A 14953-nucleotide genomic window follows, 5' to 3' on the forward strand; every position below is an offset into this window, starting at 1 on the left:
TGACCCTTCATATGGATACAGTCACACTGACCCTTCATATGGATACAGTCACACTGACCCTTCATATGGATACAGTCACTTTGACCCTTCATATTGATAGTCACACTGACCCTTCATATGGATACAGTCACACTGACCCTTCATATGGAAACAGTCACACTGACCCTTCATATGGACACAGTCACACTGACCCTTCATATGGATACAGTCACACTGACCCTTCATATGGATACATTCACACTGACCCTTCATATGGATACAGTCACACTGACACTTCATATGGATACAGTCACACTGACCCTTCATATGGATACAGTCACACTGACTCTTCATATGGATACAGTCACACTGACCCTTCATATGGATACAGTCACACTGACCCTTCATACGGATACAGTCACACTTACCCTTCATATGGATACAGTCACACTGACACTTCATATGGATACAGTCACACTGACACTTCATATGGATACAGTCACACTGACCCTTCATATGGATACAGTCACAGTGACCCTTCATATGGATACAGTCACACTGACCCTTCATATGGATACAGTCACACTGACCCTTCATATGGATACAGTCACACTGACCCTTCATATGGATACAGTCACTTTGACCCTTCATATTGATAGTCACACTGACCCTTCATATGGATACAGTCACACTGACCCTTCATATGGAAACAGTCACACTGACCCTTCATATGGACACAGTCACACTGACCCTTCATATGGATACAGTCACACTGACACTTCATATGGATACAGTCACACTGACCCTTCATATGGATACAGTCACACTGACTCTTCATATGGATACAGTCACACTGACCCTTCATATGGATACAGTCACACTGACCCTTCATACGGATACAGTCACACTTACCCTTCATATGGATACAGTCACACTGACACTTCATATGGATACAGTCACACTGACACTTCATATGGATACAGTCACACTGACCCTTCATATGGATACAGTCACAGTGACCCTTCATATGGATACAGTCACACTGACCCTTCATATGGATACAGTCACACTGACCCTTCATATGGATACAGTCACACTGACCCTTCATATGGATACAGTCACTTTGACCCTTCATATTGATAGTCACACTGACCCTTCATATGGATACAGTCACACTGACCCTTCATATGGAAACAGTCACACTGACCCTTCATATGGACACAGTCACACTGACCCTTCATATGGATACAGTCACACTGACCCTTCATATGGATACATTCACACTGACCCTTCATATGGATACAGTCACACTGACACTTCATATGGATACAGTCACACTGACCCTTCATATGGATACAGTCACACTGACTCTTCATATGGATACAGTCACACTGACCCTTCATATGGATACAGTCACACTGACCCTTCATACGGATACAGTCACACTTACCCTTCATATGGATACAGTCACACTGACACTTCATATGGATACAGTCACACTGACACTTCATATGGATACAGTCACACTGACCCTTCATATGGATACAGTCACAGTGACCCTTCATATGGATACAGTCACACTGACCCTTCATATGGATACAGTCACACTGACCCTTCATATGGATACAGTCACACTGACCCTTCATATGGATACAGTCACTTTGACCCTTCATATTGATAGTCACACTGACCCTTCATATGGATACAGTCACACTGACCCTTCATATGGAAACAGTCACACTGACCCTTCATATGGACACAGTCACACTGACCCTTCATATGGATACAGTCACACTGACCCTTCATATGGATACAGTCACACTGACCCTTCATATGGATACAGTCACACTGACCCTTCATATGGATACAGTCACTTTGACCCTTCATATTGATAGTCACACTGACCCTTCATATGGATACAGTCACACTGACCCTTCATATGGAAACAGTCACACTGACCCTTCATATGGACACAGTCACACTGACCCTTCATATGGATACAGTCACACTGACCCTTCATATGGATACATTCACACTGACCCTTCATATGGATACAGTCACACTGACCCTTCATATGGATACAGTCACACTGACCCTTCATATGGATATAGTCACACTGACCCTTCATATGGACACAGTCACACTGACCCTTCATGTGGATACAGTCACACTGACCCTTCATATGGATACAGTCACACTGACCCTTCATATGGATACAGTCACACTGACCCTTCATATGGATACAGTCACAGTGACCCTTCATATGGACACAGTCACAATGACCCTTCATATGGACACAGTCACACTGACCCTTCATATGGATACAGTCACACTGACCCCTCATATGGACACACTTTTTCTTTTCCAAACAGTCTTGATTTACTAAGATTTCCTATAAAGATTCTTAAGTTGCTACTCAGTAACTACATGTTACTGTTGATGGAGGATGTGGTGTTTGGGACAATGTGACGTTTTATTAAACCTCAAGCTACCAACATATTTTACATACATCGATTAGCAACTGGGGTAATTTTGACGCTATTGCAAAAGGCAACAATCACAGCAATCCAGGGGCGCTACTTTCACTGGGGACGGGAGGGACATGCCCCCCCCCCCCCCCACATTCTGAAGTAACATTTTTGTCCACCCCCAGTTTTACTATTGAATGTGATACAAAACCAGTCAATGGAGTGCTTTAGGACCATGCGGATGCCTCCGAGCGGTCGGCGGTTTGGAGTGTTTCTCCGACTGGATAAACACATAATAATAATAATAATAATGTCCCCCCCACTTCTAAAACCAAAGTTCAGCCCCTGCAGCAAACTATCAACTTATTTCTTATCAAAACATCATTAGACATGTAATTATTACCATTATCTAAAATACAAAATGACCAAAAGAGACTGCATAAAAAACTAATTTACAGCATCATTTCGTTTTCAGAATTATGAAGAAAATATACATTTGGTCATATTTACAGTATGTGGTGAAAACGACTGCCATTTAAAGTGGCAGTACACCAACATTCGAAATAAACTTAATTGGTATTGACCAATATGATTCAATTCACTTCAAAAATTGGTCCTGAGAGACATTGACCCATAAATATGGACTCCTTAGTTTCTTTATTTACTAACAACACAGCCAGCATTAGCATCGCTGTTAATGAAACATTAGGAGCAGTAATAAAAAATAAAAAATAAAATTAAAAAATATAAACATTAGGAGCAGTAGGGACTATGGTAGCGTGCTTCAAACAGGTATAGCACCATATCATAACAAGTTGCACATAAATAATATTTGAGGATATTATAGGAATTCTGGTATAATTAAAATGTTCAGCAGAATAAAATAATTTGTGAGAATACACACCAACACAGTACTATGTATCTACAGTTCTGCCAAGTGTTCATACCACTGACTGGCCTTTATGATTAAGCATATTACAGTCAGGTCCAAAATGATTGACACCCTTAATAAAGATCAGCAAAAAAAGGCTGTATGTAGACCATTCCTCCACACACAATCTTTCCAGATCATTGATAGCATTCATCTGCCCTCTTCAATTCAAAGACAGGTTTTCAATGGGGTTCAGGTAACTGAGATGGCCATTGCAATATGTAGATTTTTTGGTCAATTTATCATATATTTGTGGATTGTGATGTGTGCTTGGGTCTATCGTCTTGCTGGAAGATCCACTTACGGCCAAGTTTCAGCCTCCTGGCAGAGGCAACCAGGTTTTTAGCTAAAATGTCCTGGTACTGGGTAAAGTTCATGATGCCAATGACCTTAACAAGGACCCCAGGACCAGTGGAAGCAACATAGCCCATAACATCAAAGATCCACCAGCACCATATTTTACAGTAGGTATGGGGTTCTTTCCTGCATATGCATCTTTCTTTTGATGCAAAACCCACCCCTTCGTGGACAAGTAGCTATATTTTCATGTCATCCAACTAATGTAACTAGCTTGTTTTTGCTTTGCTAGCTAAGCCATAATTAGCTTGTTTTTGCTTTGCTAGCTAAGCCAAAACTAGCTTGTTTTGCTTTACTAGCTAAAATGTAACTAGCTGTTTTCGCTTTGCTACCTAAGCCGTACATAGCCTTTTTCGCTTTGCTAGCTAAGCCGTAACTATCTTTTTTTTGCTTTGCTAGCAAGCCGTAACTAGCTTGTTTTGCTTTGCTAGCTAAACCGTAACTAGCTTTTTTCGCTTTGCTACCTAAGCTGAACTAGCTTGTTTTCCTTTGCTAGCTAAGCAGTAACTAGCTTGTTTTGCTTTGCTAGCTAAACCGTAACTGGCTTTTTTCGCTTTGCTACCTAAGCAGTAAATTGCCTTTTTTGCTTTGCTAGCTAAGCCGTAACTAGCTTGTTTTGCTTTGCTAGCTAAACCGTAACTAGCTTTTTTTGCTTTGCTATCTAAGCAATTAATAGCTTTTTTTGCTTTGCTAGCTAAGCTGTAACTAGCCCTTTTCGCATTGCAAGCTACGCCGTAACTAGCTTGTTTTGCTTTGATAGCTAAACCATAACTAGCTTTTTTCGCATTGCTACCTAAACAGTAAATAGCTTTTTTCACTTTGCTAGCTAAGCCGTAACTAGCTTGTTTTGCTTTGCTAGCTACACAGTAAGTATCTTTTTCGCTTTGCTACCTAAGCCGTGCCAGTCATTCAGCCAGTCAGCCAGTCAGTCAGCCAGTCAGTAATCCAGCCAGTCAGTCAGTCCATCAGCCAGCCAGTCAGTCAGCCATTCAGACAGTCAATCAGTCAGTCCATCAGCCAGTCAGTCAGTCAGTCCATCAGTCCATCAGTCCATCAGTCAGTCAGCCAGTCAGCCAGTCAATCAGCCAGTCAGCCAGTCAATCAGCCAGTCAGCCAGTCAATCAGCCAGTCAGCCAGCCAGTCAGCCAGTCAGCCAGTCAGTCAGTCAATCAGTCAGTCCATCAGCCAGTCAGTCAGCCAATCAGCCAGTCAATCAGCCAGTCAGCCAGCCAGTCAGCCAGTCAGCCAGTCAGCCAGTCAGTCAGCCAGTCAGCCAGTCAGTCAGTCAGCCAGTCAGCCAGTCAGCCAGTCAGTCAGTCAGCCAGTCAGCCATTCAGACAGTCAATCAGTCAGTCCATCAGCCAGTCAGTCAGCCAGTCAGCCAGTCAATCAGCCAGTCAGCCAGCCAGTCAGCCAGTCAGCCAGTCAGCCAGTCAGCCAGTCAGCCAGTCAGTCAGTCAGCCAGTCAGCCAGTCAGTCAGCCAGTCAGCCAGTCAGCCAGTCAGTCAGTCAGTCAGTCAGTCAGTCAGCCAGTCAGCCAGCCAGCCAGCCAGCCAGCCAGCCAGCCAGCCAGCCAGCCAGCCATTCAGCCAGTCAGCCAGTCAGCCAGTCAGTCAGCCAGTCAGCCAGTCAGTCAGCCAGCCAGTGAACCAGCCAGCCAGTCAGCCAGTCAGCCAGTCAGCCAGTCAGCCAGTCAGCCAGTCAGCCAGTCAGTCAGTCAGTCAGTCAGCCAGTCAGGGTGTGTTGTCATCCTGGGGGCATGTAGGGAGGCATTGAACCATCCCGCTGTCTAAATACCCCCTGCCTGCAGTAGGAGCCAGGGAAACAGTCACCATCTAATCAATCTACCATGCACCTCTATGGGCTGACTGGGACGATAAGCCAACAGAACAAATACACACATCTACTACTGAAGAATATAAGGTACTTGAACAGCCTTTGGAGTCCGACAAGCATTTCCTTCATCTGTGTGTTATACTTGAAAACGGTCACAACAATGTCAACGATAAAACGTGGAGAGATCCGTGGAATCTATTTTGGCTGTGAAACAAACAGGCTATGGTGACCCCTGTCATCATGCTGTTTTTGTTGTTTTCCATTCTGAAGTGTTCTACTTTCATATCTTCTACTGGCATTCTGGTTCCCCCAGCGGTACAAGGAAATATGTTCTACATATTGTGTTGTTTCTCCAGCGCTACATGGAAATATGTTCTACATATTGTGTTGTTTCTCCAGTGTTACATGGAAATATGTTCTACATATTGTGTTGTTTTGCCAGCGCTACATGGAAATATGTTCTACATATTGTGTTGTTTTTCCAGCGCTACATGGAAAGATGTTCAACATATTGTGTTGTTTTTCCATGGATAGATGTTCTACATATTGTGTTGTTTTTCCAGCGCTACATGGATAGATGTTCTACATATTGTGTTGTTTTTCCAGCGCTACATGGATAGATGGTCTACATATTGTGCTGTTTTTCCAGCGCTACATGGATAGATGTTCTACATATTGTGTTGTTTTTTCAGCGCTACATGGATAGATGGTCTACATATTGTGCTGTTTTTCCAGCGCTACATAGTGGAGGGGTGGAGGGATGGTGGGTGGAGGGGTGGAGGGATGGAGAGGTGGAGGGATGACGGAATGGAAGGATGGTGGGGTGGATGGGTGGAGGAATGGAGGGATGGATAATAGCCTTGGCGCGCATTAATTGGGGCTTGGAGTTAAAATATGGGGGACATTACTTTGTAAGTGTTTCTCTCTTTGTTTTTGATTCTTCTGGTCATGTTATAACCTGTTGACACAGATTATTCAGGTGGAGGACTGGGGGGCACACTAGGGGCTGTGAGGGGGGAACGGGGGGGCCAGGGTAACACATCTCTGAGCGGCTGGCTGGCTGGCTGGTAGTGGTGAATGGCTGCCAGGTCCGTCTGCTGAGCTGTGATAGTGGATCCTCCGTCCTCTCTCTCTGTTGTGGGGAAACGTTTCCATTAGCCTCCACAACAACATTCCTCTCCGTGATTTAGCTGATCTTTTATGTCCATCTTGTTCCTTCCAGAATGCAGATTCTCGGCTCTTCGCTATGCTACAGCAAACCCTCCAGCACTACTGCAATGCTCCACAGAGATAAAGTCAGAGCTAAGCAGGTTCAAGTGTTTTGCTCTTTTATATCAATGAAGTTTTCTCTAGTGAACACAGTGAACACAGCAAATAGAGAGAATTTGATTTTTCCTATTCAGTCCCTCCCACTCTGCTTATTGTAATGGTGCTTGGGACAGATCAAAGTGTTTTTACTACTGCAGTATTATAACGGAGCTTCAAGTTAATGTTATTTCCATTTCAGAATGTGCTATTATTCAACCCTAGGAGCACATCTGGAAACTGGGATTTTCACCTGTATTTGCATTACTAAGCTCATCAATTTGAAAAATTATTCACACACCCAGCTGAAACTAATGGGGAATATTTTGGCAGGCGCTGAAACGACTGTCATGCAAATCTCCTGTCTTTTGTAGAACAAACAGCAGAAGCAGCCAACGACTAACAGACACACAATAACTTAGAGATGAGAAAAACTAAACCATCCACTAACAGACACACAATAACTTAGAGAGATGAGAAACACACAGCCAACCACTAACAGACACACAATAACTTACAGAGATCAGAAACACACAGCCAACCACTAACAGACACACAATAACTTAGAGATGAGAAACACACAGCCAACCACTAACAGACACACAATAACTTAGAGATGAGAAACACACAGCCAACCACTAACAGACACACAATAACTTAGAGATGAGAAACACACAGCCAACCACTAACAGACACACAATAACTTAGAGATGAGAAACACACAGCCAACCACTAACAGACACACAATAACTTAGAGATGAGAAACACACAGCCAACCACTAACAGACACTCAATAACTTAGAGAGATGACAAACACACAGCCACAACACACTGAGAGAGAGTGGACGGAGAGAGAGGGAGAATGTAATGGACAGAGAAAGAAAGAGATAGAGAGAGAGAGCAGTCGGAAAGTGAAAGAGAGAGAAAGAGAGAGAAAGAGAGAGGGAGGGAGAGGTAGAGAGAGAGATACACAGACAAAGGCTGTCCTGGCAGAGACAGAGAGAGAGAGATCTTCCTGACGTGTCTCGCTGACTGTAGGAGTGATTCTGTCCTCAGCGGACCAGGTCTTGGTCCTCTGTCTGCTCAGGGTCCACAGGAACACTGTTATTTCTAAATGATAGAGAGGCTTTTGTTACACTAATGTCACAAGCATATGATATGTAGATCTAGCCGACTGTAGGCTAAAGCTGGAAATATGGCTGCCAGCCTGCTGACTAATACAGCGTGTAAAATACTGTCCAGATTTTCTCCTGTATGCTTGGACAGATCAGAGATGACAAGTACCATCAAACTTCATTTAAACGCTGAGTCTCAAATAGCCACCTGTCCCTTCGAATAGCCGGGCAACGGCACACATTTCAGCAAATAAATGCCTGTTTCAAATAAATTCCCGTTCTAAATGAATTGTTTACGAGGTTACGATGAATTACCATGAATTGTTTACGAGGAAATAATATTTGATTTGTTACATTAAATATGGAAAACATTATGGCAATCATGTCTTTTTATCGCCAGTAAGAAACTGCTAGCCATTGGCTGCTAACAGCTGAGAACTGCTAGCTAACTGGCAAGCACAAAAGCAGTGAACAACTTCGGGAGTACAGACCCCCAGAAATTGTCTGATCGCCCTCTAGTGGTGAAAGTAAGAACTGCCGAAAATGCCCAGTCAAAAAGGAGGATAATTATTCTGTCAAGGATTGTTTCTTTTTTATTAGAGGCATACTAAGACAAAATAAATGTGACACAGTTTGGAAATGATAATGCATTAGTGCAGGAAATGAAGAAATTGATTAAAATGCTGGAAGTGAATGATGGAATTCAACAATTAACTATGCAAATGTGCAAAAGCTGAGGTCATGCCTGGCTCAAATAGAAGCCTGTCTCTAATAAGCACCTGTTGTATTGAGTGATTTAAGCAAATAAACATCCGGGCTATAAATCAATTTTTTTGGGTATATTTATAAAAGAGACATTTGACATAGGAATACTATTTTAGTAAGATTTGTAGCTTTGTCATACTCGTTTAACTACTAACTTGGATTACTGAATGCTGTTTCTCCACAATGCTTACTCAGAGCCTTACTGCATCTAGCCTGGCCACTGTTTTCACCTCCACCGTCATGACAACAGGCTCAAACTATTTCCATCTTCAACTCTATTGAACAGCCAAAGGAAATTCACAGTCAGACTAAATATCCATGGAAGACTCATCATCGGAGTCTCTTTCCAAACCACCAACAGTCATTTACAGACTCAAAGTTTGTTGTTGTCTTACTCAAACTACCTACTGGTGAGCCTTAACTAATTAGCTAGAAAATATACATTCTGGCTAACTGTGTTTTTATCTTTTTGGGGAAGTGATGGTGAGGAAATGGGGACAGGGGTGGGGTGTGGGGCAGGACGTATAGGATTGACAAAGTTATCTCATTTCCTTAAGGGCAGTGTAACATGTAGCATGTACTGAGACATCAGGGTAGCATTTAGAATGTACTGAGACATCAGGGTAGCATGTACCATGTACAGAGACATCAGGATAGCATGTAGAATGTACTGAGACATCAGGGTAGCATGTAGAATGTACTGAGACATCAGGGTAGCATGTAATGAGACATCAGAGTAGAATGTAGCATGTACTGAGACATCAGGGTAGCATGTATCATGTACTGAGAAATCAGGATAACATGTAGCATGTAGTGAGACATCACGGTAGCATGTAGCATGTACTGAGACATCAGAGTAGCATGTAGCATGCACTGAGATATCAGGGTAGCATCTATCATGTACTGAGACATCAGGGTAGTGTGTAGCATATACTGAGACATCAGGGTTAAATGTAGCATGTAATGAGACATCAGGATAGCATGTAGCATGTACAGAGACATCAGGGTAGCATGTAGCATGTACAGAGACATCAGGGTAGCATGTTGCATGTACTGAGACATCAGGGTAGCATGTCGTGAGACATCAGAGTAGCATGTAACATGTACTGAGACATCAGGGTAGCATGTAGCATGTACTGAGACATCAGGGTAGCATATAGCATGTATGGAGACATCAGAGTAGCATGTAGCATGTACTGAGACATCAGGGTAGCATATAGCATGTACTGAGACATCAGGGTGACATGTAGCATGTAGCATGTACTGAGAGTATCAGGGTAGCATGTAGCATGTACTGAGACATCAGGATAGCATGTAGCATGTACTGAGACATCAGGGTAGCATGAAGCATGTACTGAGACATCAGGGTTGCATGTAGCATATACTGAGACATCAGAGTAGCATGTAGCATGTACTGAGATATCAAATGACTGGAACACCAACAGTAAAAGCGTAGGAAATCCATTACCTCTCTTAATGCTTTTTACTAAACTTCAAATGAAGAAGGTCACAAGTCTCTGACTACAGGGACCAGGTAACAGGTACATATAATGTATCTAGCTGAAATATATACTTATCTAGCTGGATCATAATGTTTGTGTGCTCACATCATCACAGTGTTGTAATGTCCATTTAGCACATAGCATGTAATAACACATGCATAGGTCTGTGAGTGACAAACAGAGTTACAAAGGCTCCATTGTTTGTAGAGGCATGATAATTACGGACTTCAAATTAGAGAATGTGTCCACCAGTAACCTTCACGATGACTGACTGACTGACTAACTGGGTAGCCTGCTTTATCCAGGGTTGGGACTGACTGACTGACTGACTAACTGGGTAGCCTGCTTTATCCAGGGTTGGGACTGACTGACTGACTGATTAACTGGGTAGCCTGCTTTTTCCAGGGTTGGGACTGACTGACTGACTGACTGACTGACTAACTGGGTAGCCTGCTTTATCCAGGGTTGCGACTGACTGACTGACTGACTGGGTACCCTGCTTTATCCAGGGTTGGGACTGACTGACTGACAAACTAACTGGGTAACCTGCTTTATCCAGGGTTGGGACTGACTGACTGACTAACTGGGTAGCCTGCTTTATCCAGGGTTGGGACTGACTGACTGTCTGACTAACTGGGTAGCCTGCTTTATCCAGGGTTGGGACTGAATGACTGACTGACTGACTGGGTAGCCTGCTTTATCCAGGGTTGGGACTGACTGACTGACTGACTGACTAACTGGGTAACCTGCTTTATCCAGGGTTGGGACTGACTGACTGACTGACTATCTGTGTAACCTGCTTTATCCAGGGTTGGGACTGACTGACTGACTAACTGGGTAGCCTGCTTTATCCAGGGTTGGGACTGACTGACTGACTCCCAACCATGGATAAAGCAGACCACAGAGTCATTCAATCAGTCAGTCAGTTCCAACAATGGATAAACCAGGCTTCTTAGTCAGTCCCAACCGTGGATAAAGCCGACTACCCAGTCAGTCAGTCAGTCCCAACCACGGACTAAACAGTCTACCCAGTCAGTCAGTTCCAACCCCGGATGAATACCCATTCAGTCAGTCAGTCAGTCAGTTCCAACCATGGATAAAGCAAATTACCCAGTCAGTCAGTCCCACCATGAATAAAGCAGACTACCCAATCAGTCAGTTTGTCCCAACCATGGATAAAGCAGGCTACCCAGTCAGTTAGACAGTCAGTCGCAATCGTGGATAAAACAGGCTACCAAGTCAGTCCTTTCCAAAAACTGATAAAGGAGACTACCGATTCAGTCAGTCAGTCAGTCAGTTCCAACCATGGATAAAGCAATCTACCAAGTTAGTCAGTCAGTCCCAACCATGGATAAAGCAATCTACCAAGTTAGTCAGTCAGTCCCAACCATGGATAAAGCAATCTACCAAGTTAGTCAGTCAGTCCCAACCATGGATAAAGCAATCTACCAAGTTAGTAGGTCAGTCCCAACCATGGATAAAGCAATCTACCAAGTTAGTCAGTCAGTCCCAACCATGGATAAAGCAATCTACCAAGTTAGTCAGTCAGTCCCAACCATGGATAAAGCAATCTACCAAGTTAGTCAGTCAGTCCCAACCATGGATAAAGCAATCTACCAAGTTAGTCAGTCAGTCCCAACCATGGATAAAGCAATCTACCAAGTTAGTAAGTCAGTCCCAACCATGGATAAAGCAATCTACCAAGTTAGTAAGTCAGTCCCAACCATGGATAAAGCAATCTACCTAGTCAGTCAGTAAGTCAGTCCTAACCATGGATAAAGCAGACTACCTAGTCAGTCAGTAAGTCAGTCCCAACCATGGATAAAGCAATCTACCTAGTCAGTCAGTAAGTCAGTCCTAACCATGGATAAAGCAGACTACCTAGTCAGTCAGTAAGTCAGTCCCAACCATGGATAAAGCAATCTACCTAGTCAGTCAGTAAGTCAGTCCTAACCATGGATAAAGCAGACTACCTAGTCAGTCAGTAAGTCAGTCCCAACCATGGATAAAGCAATCTACCAAGTTAGTCAGTCAGTCCCAACCATGGATTATTCAGACTATCTAGTCAGTAAGTCAGTCCCAACCATGGATAAAGCAATCTACCAAGTTAGTCAGTCAGTCCCAATCTTGGATAACATTTACATTTACATTTACATCATTTAGCAGACTCTCTTATCCAGAGCGACTTACAAATTGGTGCATTCACCTTATGATAGCCAGTGGGACAACCACTTTACAATCGTTTTTATTTTTTTTATTTTTTGGTGTTGGGGTAAGTGGGGGTAGAAGGATTACTTTATCCTATCCCAGGTATTCCTTAAAGAGGTGGGGTTTCAAGTGTCTCCGGAAGGTGGTGAGTGACTCCGCTGTCCTGGCGTCGTGAGGGAGCTTGTTCCACAATTGGGGTGCCAGAGCAGCGAACAGTTTTGACTGGGCTGAGCGGGAACTGTGCTTCCGCAGAGGTAGGGGAGCCAGCAGGCCAGAGGTGGATGAACGTAGTGCCCTCGTTTGGGTGTAGGGACTGATCAGAGCCTGAAGGTACGGAGGTGCCGTTCCCCTCACAGCTCCGTAGGTAAGCACCATGGTCTTGTAGCAGATGCGTGCTTCAACTGGAAGCCAGTGGAGTGTGCGTAGGAGCGGGGTGACGTGAGAGAACTTGGGAAGGTCGAACACCAGACGGGCTGCGGCGTTCTGGATAAATTAGGTTATGCAGTCAGTCAGTCAGTCATTCCCAACAATGGATAAAACAGAATACCCAGACAAACAGTCAAAACCAACCATGGAAAAAGCAGACCACCCATGCAGTCAGTCCCAACCATGGATAAAACTGGCTTCCCAGTCAGTCAGTCAGTCAGTCAGTCAGTCAGTCAGTACCAACGATGGATAAAGCAGGCTTCCCAGACAGTCAGTCAGTCAGTCCCAACGATGGATAAAGCAGGCTCCCCAGACAGTCAGTCAGTCAGTCCCAACGATGGATAAAGCAGGCTCCCCAGTCAGTTCCAATCATGGATAAAGCAGGCTACCCAATCAATCAATCCCAACCATGGATGAAGTAGACTCCTCAGTCAGTAAGTCCCACTCATGGATAAATCAGGCTACCCAGTCAGTAACTCAGTCATTCCCAACCATGGATAAAGGAGGCTAACCAGTCAGTCAGTCAGTTCCAAACATGAATAAAGCAGGCTACCCAGTCAGTCAGTCAGTCCCAACCAGTGATTAAGCAGGCTACCCAACCATGGATGAAGCAGGCTATCCAGTCAGTCAGTCCCAACCAGTGATTAAGCAAACTACCTACCCAGTGAGTACATTTGTCAGTCCCAACGATGGACAATGCCAATTATCCATTCATTCAGTCAGTCCCACCCACGAATAAAGCAGACTATCCAATCAATCTTTTCAAACCATGGATAACGCAAGCTACCCAGTCATTCAGTCCCAACTATGGATGAAGCAGGCTACCCAGCCAGGCAGTCAGTCAGTTAGTCCCAACCATGGATAAAACATACTACCCAGTCAGTCAGTCAGTCCCAACCATGGATAAAGCAGACTACCCAGTCAGTCAGTCAGTTCCAACCATGGATAAAGCAGACTACCCAGTCAGTCAGTCAGTCCCAACCATGGATAAAGCAGACTACCCAGTCAGTCAGTCAGTCCCAACCATGGATAAAGCAGACTACCCAGTCAGTCAGTCAGTTCCAACCATGGATAAAACAGACTACACAGTCAGTCAGTCATTCAGTCCCAACCATGGATAAAGCAGACTACCCAGTCATTCAGTCAGTCCCAACCATGGATAAAGGAGGCTAACCAGTCAGTCAGTCAGTTCCAAACATGAATAAAGCAGGCTACCCAGTCAGTCAGTCAGTCCCAACCAGTGATTAAGCAGGCTACCCAACCATGGATGAAGCAGGCTATCCAGTCAGTCAGTCCCAACCAGTGATTAAGCAAACTACCTACCCAGTGAGTACATTTGTCAGTCCCAACGATGGACAATGCCAATTATCCATTCATTCAGTCAGTCCCACCCACGAATAAAGCAGACTATCCAATCAATCTTTTCAAACCATGGATAACGCAAGCTACCCAGTCATTCAGTCCCAACTATGGATGAAGCAGGCTACCCAGCCAGGCAGTCAGTCAGTTAGTCCCAACCATGGATAAAACATACTACCCAGTCAGTCAGTCAGTCCCAACCATGGATAAAGCAGACTACCCAGTCAGTCAGTCAGTTCCAACCATGGATAAAGCAGACTACCCAGTCAGTCAGTCAGTCCCAACCATGGATAAAGCAGACTACCCAGTCAGTCAGTCAGTCCCAACCATGGATAAAGCAGACTACCCAGTCAGTCAGTCAGTTCCAACCATGGATAAAACAGACTACACAGTCAGTCAGTCATTCAGTCCCAACCATGGATAAAGCAGACTACCCAGTCATTCAGTCAGTCCCAACCATGGATAAAGCAGACTACCCAGTCAGTCAGTCAGTTCCAACCATGGATAAAATAGATTACACAGTCAGTCAGTCAGTCCCAACCATGGATAAAGCAGACTACCCAGTCAATCAGTCAGTCCCAACCATGGATAAAACAGGGTACTCAATCTGTTAGTACCAACCATGGATGAAGCAGGTTACCCAGTCAGTCCCAACCATGGATAAAACAGATTATCCAGTCAGTCAGTCAGTCAGTACCAACC

This window comes from Coregonus lavaretus (genome assembly GCF_964263955.1).
Source record: "Coregonus lavaretus genome assembly, chromosome: 3".
NCBI classification, from domain to species: Eukaryota; Metazoa; Chordata; class Actinopteri; order Salmoniformes; family Salmonidae; genus Coregonus; species Coregonus lavaretus.